Below are 17,002 nucleotides of genomic sequence, written 5' to 3' on the forward strand. Positions count from 1 at the left end.
AGTGGTGAAAAAGCAAGGGATGTACCCTGTTTTCCCTCATGGAGAAGGGAGTAACATAAATATGAAATAGACTATAAAACATGGTATGTACATGAAATAAACTTCATATATTTGCTAAAAAATAAATTAGTGCTTTTTTCTCTAAAACACTGAAAAAGTCACATTTTTGTTTAATAAATTGAGAGCAGGAAAAACTATGAGCTCTATTTTATGAAATCACCATTACCTTGTGACCTTATTCTCCACCTCCTCTCACTATACCCAACTAATTTCTCTGTGTAATACTGTATTTGGATAAAGAAACAGTTTGTGAGAACATAGGTTGTTCGTAAGAAATTACACTATTAATAATATACTTATATATAAATATTATTTGTTCAATAAATGGGTATAATAAAAATAATTCCAATTTCACTTTTCAAGGCCAGAGCAGAAACGTATACTTTAGTAGTAAACAAACCTATGTAAAGAAGGTGATTAAACAGTGATGTGTTTTTGTCCATGCACATGAGGAACCCAAGTTTAGTTCAAAGTCAATGTGGAAAGAATCTTTTCCCATGGCCTGACACTTCTAGACTGGAGACAAATGTTTAGAGCAGGAGAACATTGATCCCTAAGGAGAGAGTTTGGACACAGCTGCCTACCTCAGAGGACAACTCATAAGCATTGTTTTGCTTTCACTGGAGTGAAAAAAGTAAGAACAAGACTTTAGTTGTAGGGACAGTGAACGAGGAGATGTCCAAGAACAAATTCAGCTTCCTTAGGGCCATGTTGGTTGCCTTGGTAAGAAAAAAGTTCAGTAGAGGATACATTTTATATCATTTATTGTTCATTCCACATAAATATAAACACCAATAACTATGGTTCTCATTATTAAATGCGGATTCTGTTATTTTCAAAAAATTCTCTTGTTTTCTTCATAAAGTCTAAAGTTAAATAACCCATGATATAATGTAATTAGACATTATTTTATAATGACATTACATTATAATGTAGCAGGCATCTATTGCTATACTGAATAAGCCAATATTTATTACTAAATCAGAAGTGTCACTGGAACTCCTGGCCTTAAGTGATTCTCCCGCCTCAGCCTCTGGAAGTGCTGGGATTACAGGAGTGAGCCACTGTGCTGGGCGAAAATTATTTTCTTTGTATTTTTTTTTTTACAGTTTTCACATGTTTTATTACCAATTTAAGTGAGGTAAAAACTTAGATCTGGATTAAATTGCCAAGATTGAATTTCCAGTTCTGCCACTTATTATCTGCATGCAAGTTAAGCTCTTGATATTCAGAGTCTTCATTTGGAATGAGTTGGTTGTAAAACTGAGACTTAAATACACTTAAGAATAGGAATTTCAACAATATTACTTTAATTTTTTATTTATTGTTTAATTTTAATTAATTTTCCAATGATGAGCAGTAGAGAAATAAGTTAATTTTTTGAGTGTTAGAAACCCCAAAATCTAAGAACTAACTTGCATATTTCCTTAACTGTTATTATTTCTGTTAGGCTATGCCATGGTAAAGCTTTCACATCACATAGTAGATGAACCATATTATTTCTAGATGTATAAAGCAGTAATAATCAAATCAGTATAATATTGATTCAAAATAGACAAATAATAAATGGAACAAAATAGATAATCCAGAAGTAGATTCGTACACATTTGGACGAGTCATTTTTTTTTTTTTTTTTTTTGAGATGGAGTTTCGCTCTTGTTACCCAGGCTGGAGTGCAATGGTGTGATCTCGGCTCACCACAACCTCCGCCTCCTGGGTTCAGGCAATTCTCCTGCCTCAGCCTCCTGAGTAGCTGGGATTACAGGCACGCGCCACCACGCCCAGCTAATTTTTTGTATCTTTAGTAGAGACGGGGTTTCACCATGTTGACCAGGATGGTCTCGATATCTTGACCTCGTGATCCACCCGCCTCGGCCTCCCAAAGTGCTGGGATTACAGGCTTGAGCCACCGCGCCCAGCCAGGACAAGTGATTTTGATAAAGCTGAAAAGATTTTGGAATTAACATTCTGGGATGATTTCATAAATAAGATACAGCCCACTTAACTCAAAAAGGAAATGGAAGATTAGCTTTCTTAAATTGTTTTATTTTAACCACACACACATTTTTGCTGCTCTGACAATAAATACCGTGTTTGAATGTTACTTATAACCTGTAACATTTCAATATAGCTGGCTACAAATCATGTGCTTTTTTGTCTCTAGATGGTTGATAGAAAACCCTATATAGGAAATAATGCTAGAAATAGCAAAGTTAGAAAATAATAGCAGAGTGTCATGGAAAGAGCATGATGTCATTTTACTTCACTTAAGACTATGACCAAGTTATTTAACTTTGCTCAGTCCACGATTGCCTGTAAAATTGGCATTAAAAGATTAAGATTGAGCTCTAGTTCAGGTAACATCAGAGAATACAGGATCAAACTAACATATCCACAAATAGTGATTATAAATTCTAGAAAATAAACACATAGATATGCAAATGAACACACACATACATGCAGACACACACACACACACACACACACACACACACAATTTCAAAGCACTGGAGATGACTGAAAGCAGGAAGAATCAGTTGATAATCTGACACAAAACCAAGCAAAAACATCGAGATCGTCTTGTTGGAAACATTTTGCAACTGATGGCTCAAACTCAAACAGAACTCTATTAACTTTATCATCTTGAGGGGTCAGAGGATATAGTTTAGAACAAGCAGAGCAGATGGAAAATATATCAGAATAAATGGAGAGGTCAAAAATATTTAGAAATACCCCTTCAACTTTGGCTGGGCACAGAACTACGCATGTCGAGGACACTCAAAAAAATAGAAAGGAAAGATGAAATGCTGAAAAGCATAAGCAGAAATTTCAGCTGCTACCCATTTCACAGGAGACATAATGTTAATTCCTGCCAAGGTGGAGTTGTTTATAAATACCTTGTGCTTTCCACTGACAGCTCAAAGGAGTAATGCATTAGGAATAATGAGTTTGTCTCTGAACTAGGATATTTACTCTTGGAATAAGGAAAATGTAAAACAGGCCCACCCTGATAGAGCATAAAACCAAGTTCCTACTTGTACAAGGTAATATGGCACTTATTTAAGTGAGGGCTAAAGAAAAATTAATACTCCACACAGGAAGATAACAGAATCCAGATTCTCTACATGTCTTATTATCCATATTTACATTATATCATTCTACACATGAAGAAATAGAAAAATCTACCCCATAATGCTGGAATTAGCAGAAATGTAGTTTAAAGCTACTATAAAGAAGTAGAGACCAGGCATGGTAGCCTATGCCTATAATCCCATCACTTTGCCAGGCCAAGACAAGAGGATTACTTGAGTCCAGGAGTTTGAGATAAGCCTCAGCAACAGAGCAAGACTCAATCTTTAAAAAAAAAAAAAATTAAAAAATAAATAAAATTAGCTTTGTTTGGTGGCATTAGCCTGTAGTTCCAGCTACTTGGGAGGCTGCAGAAGGAGGATTGCTTGAGTCCAGGATTTCAAAATTTCAGTGAGCCGTGATTGTGCCACTGCACTCCAACCTGGGTAACAGAGCAAGACCCTGTCTCTCTAAACAAAATCAAAAGTAAAAACAAAAAAATTAAGAATTAAAGCAGTGGTTCTCAACTGAGGATAATTATCAATCCACAAAGTGGACATTGGTAATGTATGGCAGTATTTTTTCTTGTTGCAATTGACTGGTGTGCTGCCAACATCCAATGAGATTAGATTTTATAATGATACTACATTATAATGTAGCAGACATCTATTGCTATACTGAATGAGCCAAAATTTATTACCAAATCATGAGTGTCACTGGAAATCTTGGCCTTAAATGATTCTCTTGCCTGAGTAGTAATTTCAGTCAAGGGTGCTAAAAATCATCCTACCTGCATGTCCTACCTGCATTAGATTTTGACAACCTAATCTGACAAAAACTTATCCAGCTCAAAGTGGCAATACTACCTTTGTTGAGAAACTCTTAGAAAAATATAATGTCAGCATGAATGAACATCTAGGGATTCTCTGCAGAGAAATGGAAACTATGAAAAAAATAAAAAATGATATTTTACATCTTAATTATGAAGAAAATGAAATTTAAAAGCACACCTTAACTTGAGTTCATTGTCTTTGCAGGGACATGGATGAAGCTGGAAACCATCATTCTCAGCAAACTAACACAAGAACAGAAAACCAAACACTGCATGTTCTCACTCATAAGTGGGAGTTAAACAATGAGAACTCATGGACACACGGAGGAGAACATCACACACCAGGGCCTGTTGGGGGAGTGGGGGGCTAGGGGAGGGATAACATTAGAATAAATACCTAATGTAGATGAGGGATTGATGGGTGATGCATATCAACATGGCATATGTATACCTATGTAACCAACCTGCACATTCTGCATATGTACCCAAGAACTTAAAGGATAATAAAAAAAAGCATATAACAAGATTCAATAGGCATTTAGATACAAACATTCTATAAGCTAGAAATCAAAAAAACCTTCAAGATATGATAATCTACAAAAATCATACAATTAATATAACATCTGTTAATACAATATTAATTTCTTTCTACCTAAAATTGAATAAAAGCAAGAATGTCCATCTCATCACTGCTCTGCAACATTTTGCTTCATACACTAAGCAGTACAATAAGACAAGAAAAGGAGCCAAATTTCATAACAATTAAACAGCAAACACTCAACTAATTATTTCCAGACAAAATTGTATCATTAAAAATTTTTAAAGAATTTATACACTCACATATTCATAATCTGCTAGAACTTATTAGTGAATTTTAAATGTTTTAGGACACAAGGTCACTACAGAAAAATTATTTGCATTTATATGTAATAGCAACAATACATTTGAAGATAATTAAAAAATTATTAAATTGCTTCAAAAACATAAAATAACACTAACATAATAAAAAGTATGTAGTAACTCTAGATTGGAAGCTAGACATCAATGAGATGAATTAATACATAAACAGACACTACTATATTTTTGGATTGGAAGGCACAAAATTGTTAAAATGTGAAATTTCTCCATATTTATCTATAGGTTTCATATAATCACAAGTTATTATCCCAAGAGTGATTTTTGAGGGTAATGAAAGATAAACTTCAGAAATTTATGTAAAAATGTAAATGGTCTAAAATAGTCAAAACAATCTGAAAAAGAAAACAAGTTGATTTATACCACTTACCTTTAAATTTACTTTACAGGCACAAGCATTAATAAGGATAGACAAATAGATTAAATGAAGCTAAAGACAAACTGCACACATAACATCACATAAGGGTGAAAATTTCATTTTTTAACAAAGGTGGCAAAATGGTTAATAAAGAAAGCAAAGTCTTCAATTAATGATGCAGAAACAACTGAATATTCAAATGTAGAAAATATGATTTCTAATTATATCATGACATATATACAAAAATTAATTGAAGATGTATCATCCATATAAGTATTAAAGCTAAAACTGTTTAGCTTTGAAAATATAGAAACATATTATTATAATCCTAGTGTAGGTAAAACTTTTTTAGGATCCAAAAGCATTAAAAATGTAAGAAAAATTAATAAATTGGGCTTCATAAAAATTGAAAACTTCTGTTATTAAAAAACACTATATTAAGCAAATGAAAAAGCAAGTTGCATACTGTGAGAAAATATTTATCAAACTTACTGGCAGAAGACTTCTATCCAGATTACACAAAGAACTCCAACTTATAATTGTACACACCAACTCCTCAATTAAAAAACTGGAACAAACACTTTACTAAAGAAAATGTTTCATCAAATAAATGCCATTAAAACAGATATCACTATTGTAGAATGGCTAAATTTTAAAAAATGATTAAAAACAATTTTTGAGGAAGGTGGAGCAACCGAAAACTCTCATGCTATGAATTGTACAAAATAAAAAGCTGTTAAATTGTTTTATAAATGAAACATGTACCTGCCTAATCTATCAATTCTGCTGCCTGGTACACAATCAAAATAAATGAATGCATGCATCCCCTCATCACCAATATTTGAAGAACTTTTTAGTATCTTAATTTATAATAGCTCAAAACTCAGAAGAGGGGGATAAAAATAAAATATCTATCTACAGGAATTGTTGTATGTCTATACAGCAGGATAAATGAAGCAAGAAAATGTTATTACTGATACATGCAACACATGGATTAATTTTACAGCTATCATATTGTGTGAAGGTACCAAGTAAAAAGTAATATATGCTCTATGATTCTATTTGTGTAAAGTTCTAAAAGAGGAAAAAATAATCTATGGTGACAGAGAACAAAATATTGGCTGACTCTGTAGGAAGACATTGACTGAAAAGGACAAGGAAAACAATTTATGGGGTTACAGAAACATCGTATATTTTGATATATACATGGGTATGAGATTTGTCAAAACTCATCAAGTGAACACTTCAGATCTCTGCATTTTTCTGAATGTATATTAAATCTGAATTTAAAATATTTAGCAATTCTAACTTGATGCATTGGATGTGCTTTTCTTCTCAATGTTTCTGAAACAGAATCATAATTTTTTCAATTTTCTCAATGTAGCTCAAGTAGCTTAGTCTCTTGAAAATTAATCCACAATAATTTTTTTGAGGTGGAGTTTGGCTCTTATTGCCCAGGCTACAGTGCAATGGTGTGTTCTCAGCTCACTGCAACCTCCACCTCCCAGGTTCGAGTGATTCTCCTGCCTCAACCTCCCAAGTAGCTGAGATTACAGGTACCCGCCACCATGCCCAGCTATTATTTTTATTTTCATTTTTTTTATTTTTGGTAGAGATGGGGTTTCTTCATATTGGTCAGGCTGGTCTTGAACTCCTGAACTCAGGTGATCCGCCCTCCCCTCCCTCCCAAAGTTCTGGGATTACAGGTGTGAGCCACTGTGCCCAGCCAATAATTATATTTTTTAAAAATGTAGCTATAAAACAGAATCACAAAATATTGATTTATAATTAGTTAAAATATATTGCTGTTATGTTCATAGTAGTAGCAAGGACATCTACTCTCTGCAAATCTTTCTGGTGAAGCAAATTCCAACCAGAAGTTAGTTCAGTGAATACAGTATCAATTCAACCATAATTAGTTTTATAAATTTCAATGGCCGGTGTCATTATGCCGAGGTAAACTGAGGCAGTCATATCTCTTTCTAGCCAAGTGGACCTCTTCCCTCCCTAGACAGACACAAAATCACAAGGTCAGGCTCTAGCCTGTGAATGCACTTTTTCTGGGCTCATCTGAAATATTGTCTTTCTGTTAACACAGCCTTTCTCTGAAGAATAGTGCAATCAATGACAATTAAGCTTCCTATTCAAAATCACCTTCTAATCTTGCCCTACTGAGATTTCTACTAGGTCATTTTGCTTAGATGTTCATGTTTCTATGTTTCCTATCTATGAAGAGCTATTGATGCAGAAATCTGACCTCATCCTCTATGTGTATATTTTAATATTTTAGCTCTTACTGAATAAATTCTCAGGGGTCCTTCATCATAAAATCTTCAGTATTTGTGATGAAACTGGACATGTTTGATATGGTTCATTCTACATTAAAACTTGAATGCAATGGTTTATGTCACATTGATTTATTTAAATGCTATATTTTTATTACCAAAAACAGGTATTAGCCTTATCTCTGAACTCCATCCTTCATCCTTTATTGATCTCTTTCTATCTTTGACTCATAAACTTCTCTCCATTTTAACTTCATCTATAGCTCTAAACTCTCATATTTTATTTGGCTAATTCCCAAGTCTTAGCTCATCCCAAACATATCTGGATATAGTGACAGGGTAATATTCAGCCACGGTGTGAAAATATATGCCTTTCATATTACTTGGCAATAAAATGGCTAAATGTTTAGTTTTCTTAATGTACCTCATCTAAATTATTTCTAGTCAGAATGACCACATAAAACTGTTAAGTAAAATAAATTCTCGTATCAAAATAGCTGGTAAAAATAAAAGTTTTTCTCCAAATGTTATATACCCATGTATTATCAATCCCATTATGAAGAGAGGGTGCATTGATGGATAAACTGATCGAAATCATTAAGTTCCATGTTTTGTAGGTGTAAGTAATCTGACTGAAAGATTACTCTCACCCCCTGCTTACCAAGGTAGATTAATTAGTGTGTATATTCTTTCTTTATTCTTCCATTCATGTCCCATCTGAAACAGTGATTTGAGTCAGATGAAATGACTTTCTCTAAAGTTATATATTTTTAATATGGAGTTGGAACTGCAGGATTTTATTTTGGTGATTACTAATAATGACCGTATTTGGGAATATGCCATGGTCTTGCTGGAATGAATAAGTAAAAGTTCATTCTTTCAAGGTTTCTATTTTCCTGTATATTAGATAAAATATATCATGTTGGGTTAAGATTAAACTAGTAGTATTTGATTGTCATTTTAGAGACATGTTAGAGACCTTGTTCCTATAATTAGAATAATTGTAAGCTTAACAGTGGAGACAAAAGAAATTTCAATTCCATGACACAGCAAAGATTGCTTATATGAGACATAATGTGTCTCTGAAATTACTGTGGAGGCCAGAAAGAGGCTGGGGTCTGACACAACCATGAAACAAGACCTAGTGCCCACGTCCTGGTGACTGAGATCCTTCTGAAAGCCATTCTCAAATAAGTGGGGAAATACCTAGTCATCATAAAAGCAAATGACAAAATATGCTACAAAGAAGAGAAATAGTGATTTGTCCCAAAATACAGGCAGAGAACTACCATAGATTAACAGAAGACTGGTACTCAGAGACCTGTCCATAAGTGTATGTGAATGTCCTCAGGAGTCAGAGCAAAGCAAGGATAATCTGACTTTGGTTCCAGGTGGGGGATAGGATCTAGATTATAAGGACAAATCCAGATCAAAGTTAAGACTTTTTAATTAATCAGAGTTTAAGAAATTAGTCAGCCTGCTGGCACAGTCACTTGAGCAACACTGTTGAGATGTAAATGAGAGGACCACAGTAGAAGGGAAGATAGAGGTGTGCCCTCCATGTCAGCATGCAGTTCCAAGTGTTTTCTGTTCAGCCCTGTGTATAAGAAGGAGAGGCAGATTGTAACTGCTCAGTAATTACACTTGAATAAAAGTCAGTGAGCTATTAAAAGCCCGTGAGATGGGACTCTACAGCAGCATCACGGTTCCTAGAGTTGGATGACAGACCAGAAGCATATACAAGGCATAACTGCCTGAAGTATTTAATCAATATAGGAGACTTCACTTTATTTTATTCAATATTGAATTAGTGCAAGTATTATAAATTATTTCATTTTCACCAATGCAAGTAGAAATGAGTGAGAAGATATTTGCTTAAGTAGACATCAATATGTGTGCAAATGTATAAGTAATTGTTTTTGATGGGCTTATTTTATTTATTTTATGGTTATTTGGAAGGATGTTCTGGCAAACTGTGTGTTCACCAAATATATTCATTTTCTCTCACTTTGTGAAAAAAAAAGTTGTCCTCAGATTTTTAAATGAGTAGTAAAATTAATAAAAAATTTTAACATAACTTAAAATTTAAAAAGGATAAGACAGTCAAAACATTTTGGGTAACATTTTAAATAAATAAATAAATATATATATATATATATAATTTTTCTTATTATTGGTTGAATATCACCAAAAATTCTTGTATATTATTTTATTATTTTTAGTTTTATGAAATTATTTCTAAAATCAAAGGAAAAATACATTATTTTTAATATATTCAATAGATTTATATTTAAGTAAATAAGAAAAGTAGACATGCAAAAATCACTTCAAAATTATATAGAGTGTTTACACATTTCCACTTTAAACTTAATAGCTTCATATAGCTATAATTATATACCCAATAGAGACGATTTTATAAAAATATTTTTTAAGTTTCCACTTATGTTCAGGCTGTAGTTTCAAAAATTTTATAACAATTTACCTAAATAAGGCTTAAGTAACAAAATCAAAACAAGATATTAGGAAAGTAAAAAGTTGATATATGTGAATAATAAATTTGTGTGTTAACATCAGGACTTATATTTAAAATATATTGAACTGATAAAGGACATACTGATAAATTAAACCCAGTAACATTACTACACTTGCTCAATAATAAATGTTAGAATGTAGTAAGGTTTGTGTGAAGAATGAGTATACATGATTTCTGCTGCTGAGCTACGGTATATCAGGTTGTATCAGACCAACACTTCTGCTGAGAAAAGCAAAAAAATGAATAAAATAATTTTAAAAATAATTTTTAAAACATCAGAAAACCCTCCAGTCTGCCAAAATTTTAGAGGTCAATATCTAAGAGAAGAGACAAAAAGATGATAACTTGAGATTGGAAGCTGCACTCAACTTGGAGTTATTTGCCTCTCATGATGAGCTGTGCTTGGCATAGCCAGTAGAAGAAAGGCTGAGAAGCTATAAAAATGTTTTGTTTGCAGTCTCATGAAGATGAGACATGGGACATTGGGATGGGAGGGTGGCGAGCCCTGGAATATAGCCTGGGATTTCAGTTGACATCCCTGAAGAGATGTGTCCAAGACATAGGATTAAAGCAATCTGCTCCTCAATATTGGTTAGGAGAAAAGAAAGTAAAAATGGCATTTCTGGATCCGCAAATAACCTATACAAATGTTCACAAACAAAGTCTAATATATTTTTTTAAATACTACATATATCAGGGTATAAGAAAAACTGACAGAAACCAATTAAAAATCTAAACCCACTCCACTTATAAAACAAACAAACAAACAAAATACCTGCAGGGAGAGATACGAACAAGTAATAGAGCTATCAATCAATGAATTTTAAAATAAATGTGATTAATATGTTTCAGAAAATATATATTTAAAAATCTAGAATTTTAGTAGGAAATTTGAATTTATAGAAAAATATTCAAATGCAAATCTAGCAATAGAATAACAAAATCTAGAATTAAGAATTAAATATTTTTTTGATAATACTTTAGACACAGCTCAAATATCATTTGAAAAGATAAATCAATGTAAATTACTGAACTGAAACACAGATATATTAAAAAATTGGAAAATACAAAAAAAAGGATAAGACACTGTCAAAGTAAATTAAATTTGGTCTAATGGTACCTCTGTATGTAGTAAACTGTAACCTAACTTTGTATGTGAATAAATTTCCACTTTTAAAGGTATATTCTTGTAACAAACAGCTTCACCCAATTGCAGCATCCAGGCTTCAGCCACAGACTGCCGGCTGATCAGATCCACAGGTTTTTTTTTCTTTTAACAACACATATGAGATATGGAAAGAGTCTAAAATGTTTGCCATTCGAGTTAGGAAGGAAGAAAAACAAAGGTAGTTGGGCAGAAGCAATATTTGAAGTATAATAGGACAGAGATTTCAAAAAAAATGACACAAGACATTAAGCAACAGATTTGACATAACACTACACACTCCACGCTGGTGTTACAAACACTTTGCTGAATTTTTTGGCAGTATGTACTAAATATGAACATACAAGTGCCCCATAAATAGGAAATTTCTATCCTAGGTACAAAGAAAAAAGAAATGTTTATATTTGTGCAGCAGAGGACATGTTCAAAACTGTTCATTGCAGCATAATTTGAAATGGTCCTAAATTGAAAACAATAAAATTGTTCACAAGCACATGTGTAAATAAAGTGTTTACTATTCATATAGTGGAATATTATATAAAAACAAAAAGGAACAGGTGACAACTACCTACAAAAACGTGGTTTAATATCACATTCATAGTTGTGAAGTCAGATGTAAGAGGTCATGTGATGTAAAAAAGTGCATTTGAATAATGTTCAGAAACAATCTAATATTGGAGAGGGTGGATACCTCTGAAGAGAATTATTGTTGTACCCAAGAGAGAGCTTGAGGAAAGCTTCTGAGCTGTACATTTTCCTTCAGCAGTACATTTTCTCAAATTTAAGACATTTGGGGTTAAGTTAAGTCCTGGGGCTTTAGGAGAAAGATCAAAGATACCCTTCATTCCCAGGTCCCAAGTCCAGGTATTGTCCTATTTATTTCTTGTTCTTGATTTGTTCATGGGTGTGTTAACTTCTTAAAAATTAATAAAAATGTAAACATAATTAGTTGACAATTTTAATGTAAACTATACTTGAATAAAAATTAATAAAAAGTAATATATTGTTTGGGAAAAGATTATAAAATCTAATGGACATATAAAAAATGAAAATCCTATGGACCATCCTGGCTCATTTTTCCATTTGTAGGACTAGTCAAAGAATCTTTTTATGAAAAAAAAAAAAAAAAAAAAAAAAAGGAAAATTTTGTTTTATCTCAAAGAAATCACTGACTTTTGGCCAAAAAAACTATTGTAATTTCTTTCATTTGCAATTTAATACATACATTTGTACATTTAATACCTTTCACTCAACTAGCAGTTTCAAATAACTTGCAGATGTTTGGTTACAGATCACTTAGCCAAAAAAAGTCTCCTTTATTATAATGCAATCAGCTAAGTGATTTACATTGCGAAATCCTTGTCACTTTTGGTCAAGTGATTTACACTCCTGCCCTGGTTGCACAATTTACTAGTTATCACTCCCCTTATATTTTATATAAAATGTGCTCTCAAAAGATACACAAAAATGTTAATGATAAATCAAAATTATTTATCTAATGATAACATTGTGCATTGCCTCATGGAAGACAGAGCCTGAGGCAAGTTTTGCAACTGATCAACTCTGTCCAGTAATACGACAGCAAGGTAATCTAATTATGAATGTGCACCAGCCATTTCAACTTCCACTATGACGAATATAGATTATGCATAAAGCGATATTATCTGAATAAATATAATTCCAAACTTTCCTTAAGTTACTGGCTGAAAAAAATGTATAATATGTGAAGATAACTGTTGATCACAGAGGATTATTTAAAAATATGTGGCATATATCTTAACTTTTACACTCATGCTGAGCCATACATTTAGTGTTTTATGTATTTCTTTCTCTTTGTCACAGCATCAGCATGTAGCCAAATTCCTGAATCCAGGTGCCAAACATACACTCACAGACGTGAGGTAGAGGAGTTAGTCTCCTCAAGTTAGTCAGTTATGTGAGATGGTATAGATTTGGGCATCTTCATTTGGCCATCTTCTGGGTAAATGGCAGAGATATATTGTGGTTAATTATTATTCAGAGCCATATTATACTAGAATGATTAGCTAACTGAATAATGTATTTTATCTCTAATTTTTTTTCTTGACCCTTCAACATTAGCTCCTTTTGCTATTTAGGATAAGCAGAGATGGTGCAATCTTAAGACCTTGGATTTGTGGACTTTGAAATTTTCTCAGAAAAATAAGCTCTTTTTCTACTGTGTCTACTTTTGCCATGGGCCACTGCTCATTGTACAACCAGCATGCTGCTCCCTGAAGTGAACTTTCCTGAGAGTCTGTAAAAAGAGAATCTAAGGAAATAGAGCCCTTCATCAAAAGGTTTCCACACGAGCATTTCTCCACTGTTTTGATAAGGCACAGTCATTCTTTTCTCAAGTCCAAAATGCTTATTAATGCTTTTGTAATAATCGCTACCACATGTACAGAAATGCAAATCTTACTCTATTCTTTCAGCAGTCATTTCCTCAAATTTGAGACATTTGGGATTAAGCTAAGTCCTGGGGCTTTACGAGCATGATCAATGATACCCTCCATTCCCAGGTCCCGAGTCCAGGGAAGGGAGTAAACCTATGATGCTCTGCATATTTTGTCCCAGGTCTGGCTTCTAAGTCAGTTGTCTCTTATAAGATTTTTTCTTAATATCTCACAGTTAGCCATTTGCAATTCAGAAGCTAGTGTAGGCAGTGTAGTGTATGGCAGCTCTATTCCCTTCATGGTCTTATTTGGAGTGGGAAAAGATTTTTTACACAATGTGCTCATTGGCATACTGTAAAATAAAGAGACTCAAGAGAAAAATATCTTTGCAAAAATAAGTCAACTAAAATGAATATTTCAAAAACACTCATTGAAAAGTCAAGGATCCTGATTAAAAGAGAACAAAGCCTAATATTTAGTTTAGCATATCCACACAGGGAAGTGGAAAAGGAAATAAACTTTATTCTGATCAATAATGTGGCTTTCTGAATGTAAATAAGTCAAGGAAATATTCCCTTTTCCAAAATGGGTTGAAAGAATACTATGAATATCTCATTGGCAGTGCCTTATATCCAATAGGAATAAAGTATGCATATGTGCATGTGCTTGTTTGTATGTATTTGTTTCAAAAGTAATTAACCAGGCGTGTCTGTAGCTCAGACTAACAGAAATCCAAATGTTACAATGATGGAGAGATGAAATATTCTTCTGGTGTGATTTTAGCAGCTTGCCAAAATAGTGTTGGATAAACCCAGAGGGATAGTGAGTCAGTAACAACCATATTCTTACAATCTTGATACAATTTATTTAACAAAAGGAAAAGGTTGTATAGAGTTTTCCATTTTCCAATGTGCATAAGAGATCACCTTATATAAAATATATGCTGAATAATGTCTTTGAAATAAATAATAAACAGAAACATAAGATTGTTCCATGTATAGTTTTTATTTGTTGATTAACTTTCTTTTTTTTATTGCATTTTAGGTTTTGGGGTACATGTGAAGAACATGTAAGATAATTGCATAGGTACACACGTGGCTGTGTGACTTGCTGCCTTCCTCCCCTATACGTATATCTAACATTTCTCCCCATGCTATCTCTCCCTAACTCCCCATCCCCTGCTGTCCCTCCCCTGTTTCCCCCAACAGACCCCAGTGTGTAGTGCTCCCCTCCCTGTGTCCGTGTGTTCTCATTGTTCAACACCCGCGTATGAGTGAGAATTTTGTTTTCTGTTCTTGTGTCAGTTTGCTGAGAACGATGGTCTCCAGTTTCATCCATGTCCCTACAAAGGACACAAACTCATCGTTTTTGATTGCTGCATAATATTCCATAGTGTATATGTGCCGCATTTTCCCTGTCCAGTCTATCATTGATGGGCATTTGGGTTGGTTCCAGGTCTTTGCTATTGTAAACAGTGCTGCAATGAACATTCATGTGCATGTGTCCTTATAGTAGAATGATTTATAATCCTTTTGGAAATATACCCAGTAATGCGATTGCTGGGTCAAATGGAATTTCTATTTCTAGGTTCTTGAGGAGTTGCCACACTTTCTTCCATAATGGGTGAACTAATTTACACTCCAACCAGCAGTATAAAAGTGTTCCTATTTCTCCACATCCTCTCCAGCATCTGTTGTCTCCAGATTTTGTTTTTTTTTTTTTTTTTTGAGATGGAGTTTCGTTTTTGTTACCCAGGCTGGAGTGCAATGATGTGATCTCGGCTCATGGCAACCTCCGCCCCCTGGGTTCAGGCAATTCTCCTGCCTCAGCCTCCTTAGTAGCTGAGATTACAGACACGCACCACCATGCTTAGCTAATTTTTTTGTATTTTTAGTAGAGACGGAGATTCACCATGTTGACCAGGATGGTCTCGATCTCTTGACCTTGTGATCCACCCAACTCGGTCTCCCAAAGTGCTGCGATTACAGGCTTGAGCCACCATGCCCGGCCTGTCTCCAGATTTTTAAAGGTCACCATTCTAACTGGCATGAGATGGTATCTCAATGTAGTTTTCATTTGCATTTCTCTAATGACCAGTGATGATGAGTATTTTTTCATATGTTTGTTGGCCTCATGTAGGTCTTCTTTTGTAAAGTGTCTGTTCATATCCTTTGCCCATTTTTGAATGGGCTTGTTTGTTTTGTTCTTGTAAATCTGTTTTAGACCTCTGTAAATTCTGGATATCAGCCCTTTGTCAGATGGGTAAACTGCAAACATTTTTTTTCCCATTCTGTTGGTTGCTGATTCACTCTAATGACTGTTTCTTTTGCCATGCAGAAGCTGTGGAGTTTCATTAGGTCCCATTTCTCTATTTTGGCTTTTGTTGCCAATGCTTTTGGTATTTTGGTAATGAAGTCCTTGCCTACTCCTATTTCCTGAATGGTTTTGCCTAGATTTTCTTCTAGGGTTTTTATGGTTTTAGGTTTTATGTTTAAGTCTTTAATCCCTCTGGAGTTAAATTTAGTGTAAGGTGTCAGGAAGGGGTCCAATTTCTGCTTTCTGCACATAGCTAGCCAGTTTTCCCAACACCATTTATTAAACAGGGAATCCTTTCCCCATTGCTTGTTTTTGTCAGGTTTGTCAAAGATTGTATGGTTGTAGATATGTTGTGTTGCCTCCAAGGCCTCTGTTCTGTTCTATTGGTCTATATCTCTGTTTTGGTACCAGTACCATGCTGTTTTGATTACTGTAGCCTGGTAGTATAGTTTGAAGTCCAGTAGTGTGATGCCTCCTGCTGTGTTCTTTTTGTGTAGAATTGACTTGACTATGCCAGCTCTCTTTTAGTTCCATATGAAGTTTAAGTTGGTTTTTTTCCAGTTCTGTGAAGAAGGTCATTGTTAGCTTGATGAGGATATTGTTGAATCTATAAATTACTTTGGGCAGTATGGCCATTTTCACGATATTGATTCTTCCTAACCATGAACATGGAATATTTCTCCATCTGTTGTGTCCTCTCTTATTTCATTGAGCAATGGTTTGTAGTTCTCCTTGAAGAGATCCTTTACATTCCTTGTTAGTTGTATTCCTAGGTATTTTAACTTTCAACAAAAGCAATATCTCAAATTGAAGAAAAAATTATCCCACTAAAACATTCCTCACACTATGTCAAAATGGTGGGAATAATACATTTGTATAAGTAGTAATAGAACACAAGGTGATAGTTTATAGTGAGATGGGATTGACATCTGTACTTACCATTCAAACCATAAAGTCATGCAGGATAAGTTACAAATTGAATTGGGGAGAAGAAAATGACAACCCTGGAAAAAAAAATGTTGTGTGCTCTCTACCATTCAGAAACATGACATTCT

Source organism: Callithrix jacchus, chromosome 3 (genome assembly GCF_049354715.1).
Source record: "Callithrix jacchus isolate 240 chromosome 3, calJac240_pri, whole genome shotgun sequence".
In the NCBI taxonomy this organism is placed as follows: Eukaryota; Metazoa; Chordata; class Mammalia; order Primates; family Cebidae; genus Callithrix; species Callithrix jacchus.